Genomic DNA, 5,854 nt, shown 5'->3' on the forward strand with positions numbered 1-5,854 from the left:
GTTTCAGGAAATTCCCTGTCTTTTCCAGCCTGACATGGACAGCCTAATTCCACTAGTTGGTAGAAAACAAAGCAAAACAAAACAACACAAAAATCTGGCGTCTGTTCCTCTGTCCCTGCTGACAATGTCCCCAGAGAAGGGAATCCTCCTTCTCTGCCTTCTGCTGGCACCTTGCCTCTTCTGCCTTCCCCTCCCACTCCTGTTTCTGCACCACCTTGGATGCAGCCTACAAAACTGGCTTCTATACCATCCTCGGTGTCTCTGGCACCATTGGCTCCTACTCCCATCATCAATGTCAAAGAGTGAAGAGCACCCCCTTGGACAGCCCACTTCAGATTCCCAGGTAAAAACTGACAATGGGGAACAACTGACTGACTTTTAAGTGGACACAGGTAGAACATATTTGGTATTTAAATTGTTTGTTGATTTAATTAAGATAGACATGTTTTTACAGTTATCAGCATTAAATATGGAACTTACTCTATCTAGGTTTGCTGAAGGTCACAAAAGCTCATGTTATCTCCGTTCCAATTTGTTAGCGAAAAGATGACTTAAAATAATGGTTAATTTTGCCTGTCTCAAAGTTTTCATGGGTAATTGTTAAGATAGCTTTCAAAGTCTTTGGTAATCTGAAACTTAAAAGTTTTGCTTGCCTGGTAAGTGGGACTGAATTCATTGGACATATAGGTCTTTTCCAAATAGAATGGAATGCTAAAATATTAATTATTCAATGTAGATTTGTGCTTTTGACTTCTTATTGCAGAGAAACTAAGGCTATTTGGGTCTGTTGGCAAACATGCTTTGCGCTTAACTGGTTCATAAATTTGTCATCTAAAAAAACTCTGCTTTAACAGTTCACAATTGGTTACTACTTAGTTTTCACTGGAGACTAAGGTTCCTAAGAGTTAAAATTCTGCTAAATGTAGTTAAGCCTGATGGAAATAAGGGAAACAACTCTGTATGTAAAAAAAAGTAGAAGATGTATAAGATATAGTAAATGGAAATATAATTTTGTTGAAAGTAAAAGAAAGTAATTTTGTCCTAAATGAGATTGGTTGTTTGAAGAGAAATGGCTTGGGACAAAATCTGAAGGCAAAGGAAAGTTGTAGAAGGTTCGTGAAAGGAAATCTTTGGAAAGGAATTTTATATGTGGTTAGAATGGACTAAGTGAAATTAATGGATTTTAAAAGTACACTGGTATTGAGGTGCCTGGGTGGCTCAGTTGGTTAAGCATCTGACTTTGGCTCAGGTCACGATCTCACAGTTTGTGGATTTGAGCCCAGCATCAGGCCCTGTGCTGACAGCTCAGAGCTTGGAGCCTGCTTCGAACTCTGTGTCTCCCTCTCTCTCTGCTCCTCCCCCACTCACACTCTGACTCTGTCTCTCTCTCTCTCTCTCTCAAAAATAAATAAACATTAAAAAAATATTTTTTTAACTACACTGGTATAAGGTTAAAATTCTGCTTTTCTATATTCAAAAGACAAAGTTTTCTTGGATTGTTCTGCTCTTGATAAATATATATATTAAATTTTATATATAATATATATTTATATGATATATAAATAAATCTATAATTCTATATTATATATAATATAGAATACATATAGTAAATATATGTATGCAAACGGTTTTTTCTCTTTCGTCTGCTGGGAAAATGAAAGGTTATGTTTTGTCTTTATCAGGTCTTTGACAACTTAAAGTTAAAACTTCTCAATGTTAAAGGACCTAAGTTTTGCTAACAACTATACAACCCTACATGTTTGTTTTTGAAATCTCTTATTGCCATCTTGGTTAAATAAATAATTTAAAGTTTTTAAGATTTGTAATGATCTATAATTCTATTTAGGATGTGCTTTATAACTTTCTAAGGTTTTAACAAACTTCCAAGATTTAAATTGTAAATGAAGTCTTTTTGACCAGTTAGGCCATTTTATTTGTTATGTTAAGTTACTCTGCAAACACTGTCAAACAAATAATGGTTAAGTTTAGGTTTTATTGCTTGGGTAAATGCTATAACTCTTCAAATATATACGCAATTCCTAAAATTTTAATATGTTTTGGTGATAAGGTTGACACCTGATATTCTGATTATCAAAGTGTTATGTGTCACAGAAATAACCAAATTTCCTTGTCAATTCCATCAAAATGAACTCTCATCAGACTGTTAACCATGTCCACTTTTTAGTCTTTTGTCACTTATAGTTATTGTTCTGATGCTCTTACAAAACGTCTTTTATCTTCAAGATTTATAAAAAGGACTTTTAGGACAAATACAGGTATCTGAAATCTTTAACATTAATACTAAAATGGGTAAGAATTTCCAGAACCAAAAGACATCATTCAAACTGAACAAAAATTAGGAACATGGTACAAAATAAACTGAGGAAAATTACAGTTTTCATGACTCTTGTTTTAAACAATTGCTGGTTCTCTGTTTGCTCTTCCCGATTAAGGAAACTTTCTCCTAAGATATCCATGATATACAAAAATAGGATAAGGTATTCATTGGGAAACAAACTGAAGCTTTTAACCTTTCTCTCTACCTGAACCCTCTGAAATTCAGACTCCCAGTAAGTGTTCTTTTTCATGGCAATTACAGTTATTTGCATGAGTTATATAAGAATCTGTTCTCTTTGTAACAGGACACCATTGGTTATTTTACTAGGCTTTGACTGGAAGGTCATATTTGAGAATCATGCATAGACTCAGAAATAACCAAACAGCTTTAAGGAACTAAGGTTGACTTTATAAAGCATGAAGCCAACAAAGCCCGTTGGAAATGTTGGCCTTATGCCTTGCTTACAGAGTTCCCAGCAGCCTTACCAGGTGAGTAAAGAATGTCACTTCCTGGCAGGTGCAGGAACCTCAGGATATCTTGGCGACCTCTAGAAGAGGAACTTGCCCAACTCTCTAAGTATTGCAGGCACGTCTGATGGCAAGTATATGGCTGGCTTCTGGCCTGGAGAGGCCTAAAAGTTCAACCTAGAGATTCCTTACAAAAAGTTCTAGCAAAGCAAATTATAAAGGATTTATATGATCAGTCGCTGTTCTTGCTGAGCTTATGTAATTAATTAGGTCAAGATTATTAAAACTGGACTTGTTTTACAAGCAAATTAGTCTTGATTTGGCTATCTCTGGAAATGAGGATTATTACAAAAATTATGTTTCAATAATGCACCTTTATGGATGTTAAATTCTAGTTCTGATTGTCTTTACCTGTTTGTTGTTTGCCTAAGTTGAACAACGTGAGGTAAACTTCAGAAGAATTGTCACAATAGCACAGGTATGGACAATCTTCTTGTTTGTTATTTTGTGGGAATAATAACAGGACCCCATGGCCATATATATATATATACGTATATATATATGTGTGTGTGTATATATATATACGTATATATATATACACACACACATATATATATATACGTATATATATATTTTAGTGGGAGGGATTTCCCCAACAATTGTATATAAAAAGACTTTTCTCACTGTAAACCTATCAATAGATAAAAACTATAGCGCTTTATTAAATTATTCACTTGAGGCTGGGTTAATTCATCAATCTCTAAGTGAATATACAAACCATATCCTCCCTAAACCTGATTTGACAGTTACTAGAAACCTACCCCATAAAAACCCAGGAGTCCTGGGCGAAAGTCTAATACAGCAGGGGATTTAATTCCAAAATGGAAGGACCCCTACTGGGGTCATATTGTGTACTTCCACTGCAATAAAGTTAGAGGGGCATTCTTCATGGGCTCATATACCCAGAATAAAAACTGTACCTCCTTCACAGGAAACCTATGAGCCAACTAATGTGCTTTCTTATTCCTGAAACCTGTGGAAGACCTCAAGCTTCTCTTGTGATGGTTGCACCTTTCTTCTTCATTCTCCTTTTCCCAATTTATACTGATAATTCCTTCTTATAATGGGTCATTCAAAAGGATCACCAAAGACATTTGAATTACAAACCAAAAAGACCCATCTGATTCCTGCTGCCAGTTCCTACTCCCCTCTGAGGAGGAGGAGGAGTAGTAGTAGGGGTAGAAGTAGTAGAAGTACTCCCCTCTGAGAGGCTTCAAGCCTGACATCTAAAAGTCTCACTGGCAGTGCTGGCAGACACCGGGTTTGAAATCTGCTATAACCATTAACCTATAATTGCCTTGTTTCTATATTTCTTTATTGATTACTTATTTGCTTCCTGAACAGAGTCTATGATGGCTATACACAACCTTGACACAGTTAAGGCCTTAAATGACTCTCAAAATAACATTATATTATTAAATACTAAAATAACTAAAATAAAATTAAACATTAAAATAAAAGCATGAAGCCAATAAAGCTCGTTGGAAATGGTGGCCTGATACCTTGCTTAGAGAGTTCCCAGCAGCCTTATCAGGTGTGTAAAGAATGTCATTTCCTGGCAGGTGCAGGAACCTCAGGATATCTTGAGGACCTCTAGAAGAGGAATTTGCTCTCTCCATAGTTCTACAAAAGAGAATGGCATTAGATGTTTTAACTGCTGCACAAGGTGGAACTTGTGCTCTCATAAAAACAATGCTGTGTAGACGCTCTACAAGATGGGTTTTCCTGAAGCTGCCAGTTCTTTCAGAACTCATCAAATCGAGGCTGCTCCAACCAGCTCTGCATTTGATGGATTTAAGGCAAATCTTGTCTTTAAGGAGATTGAGAAGAAACTTGAAGACGAAGGGAACTTGAAGAAAACTGGTGGTTTTTTTGTCTTCAAGGTGAAGGATGGCCCTGGGGGTAAAGAAGCCACCTGGATGGTGGATGTGAAGAATGGCAAAGGTCAGTGCTTCCTAACTAGATTGTGACTGCACAATCACAATGGCTGACTCGACTTACTGGCTTTAACGCCTGGTAAAAGGAATCCTCAGTCGGCATTCTTTCAAGGCAAATTGAAAATCACTGACAACATGGGTCTGGCTATGGAGTTACAAAATCGTCAGCTTCAGTCAGGCAAAGCTAAGCTGTGAAGAACTCCCTTTGCCTATCTCTGAAAATTAAGATAAGGTATATAGATATATATCCATATATTTCATTATCAGAACTTAGATGGAAATCACACATTGGCAAATAATGTGAGATTTGTTTTTTTTTTTTTTTTTAATGTTTATTTATTTTTGAGACAGGGAGAGACAGAGCATGAACAGGGGAGGGTCAGAGAGAGGGAGACACAGAATCTGAAGCAGGCTCCAGGCTCTGAGCTGTCAGCACAGAGCCCAACACAGGGCTAGAACTCACGGACCGTGAGATCATGACCTGAGCGAAGTCGGACGCTCAACTGACTGAGCCACCCAGGCACCCTGTGAGATTTGTTTTTAAATGGGTGTGACCAATCCTATTTACCCTGAACTCTGGGTGAATAGAGCCTGCTAGTATATTACTGCTTGCTGAACTGCATACAACTGTGCATTACAAAGTTAATATGTTAATTAAGGTTTGGGGTAAAACTGAGTTTCAGAATAAAATTAGGAACAGCAAGATCTAAAAACAATGTAAACAACGCTCTCATTTTGCTTTAAAGAGCATTCTGCTGAAGACTGAATTTAAGTTTCCTTTGGGAGAACTAGGGAAGAAACCGAATACCACCACTAGGTGGCCAATAATTAGTGTTGTGCACTTAATGTCCTTAACCTATTTTCCATTAATAGTTTTTAAAATTCTGTACTGGGATGTTTAAAAAAACTTAAACTTTGCATTTCATGCTGTCAAAATGGTATTTTCTTCCCAAATCAAAATAATCTGATCAGAGCTGGGGGAAAATTTTTTTAGGTGAATACAGGCCTATTTAAAAAAAAAAAAATTTAAGATGAGTTTCCTTCTTGAAAAA

At 36.5% G+C, this 5,854-nt stretch overlaps 1 pseudogene; it reads left to right on the forward strand.

Annotated features, from left to right (window-relative positions):
- The first annotated feature begins 4,573 nt into the window (after positions 1-4,573).
- LOC112861499 (sterol carrier protein 2 pseudogene) lies at positions 4,574-5,099 on the forward strand (annotated as a pseudogene).
- The last annotated feature ends 755 nt before the right edge of the window (positions 5,100-5,854 follow it).

This window comes from Puma concolor, chromosome A1 (genome assembly GCF_028749965.1).
Source record: "Puma concolor isolate L17-30 chromosome A1, mPumCon1.1.hap2, whole genome shotgun sequence".
In the NCBI taxonomy this organism is placed as follows: Eukaryota; Metazoa; Chordata; class Mammalia; order Carnivora; family Felidae; genus Puma; species Puma concolor.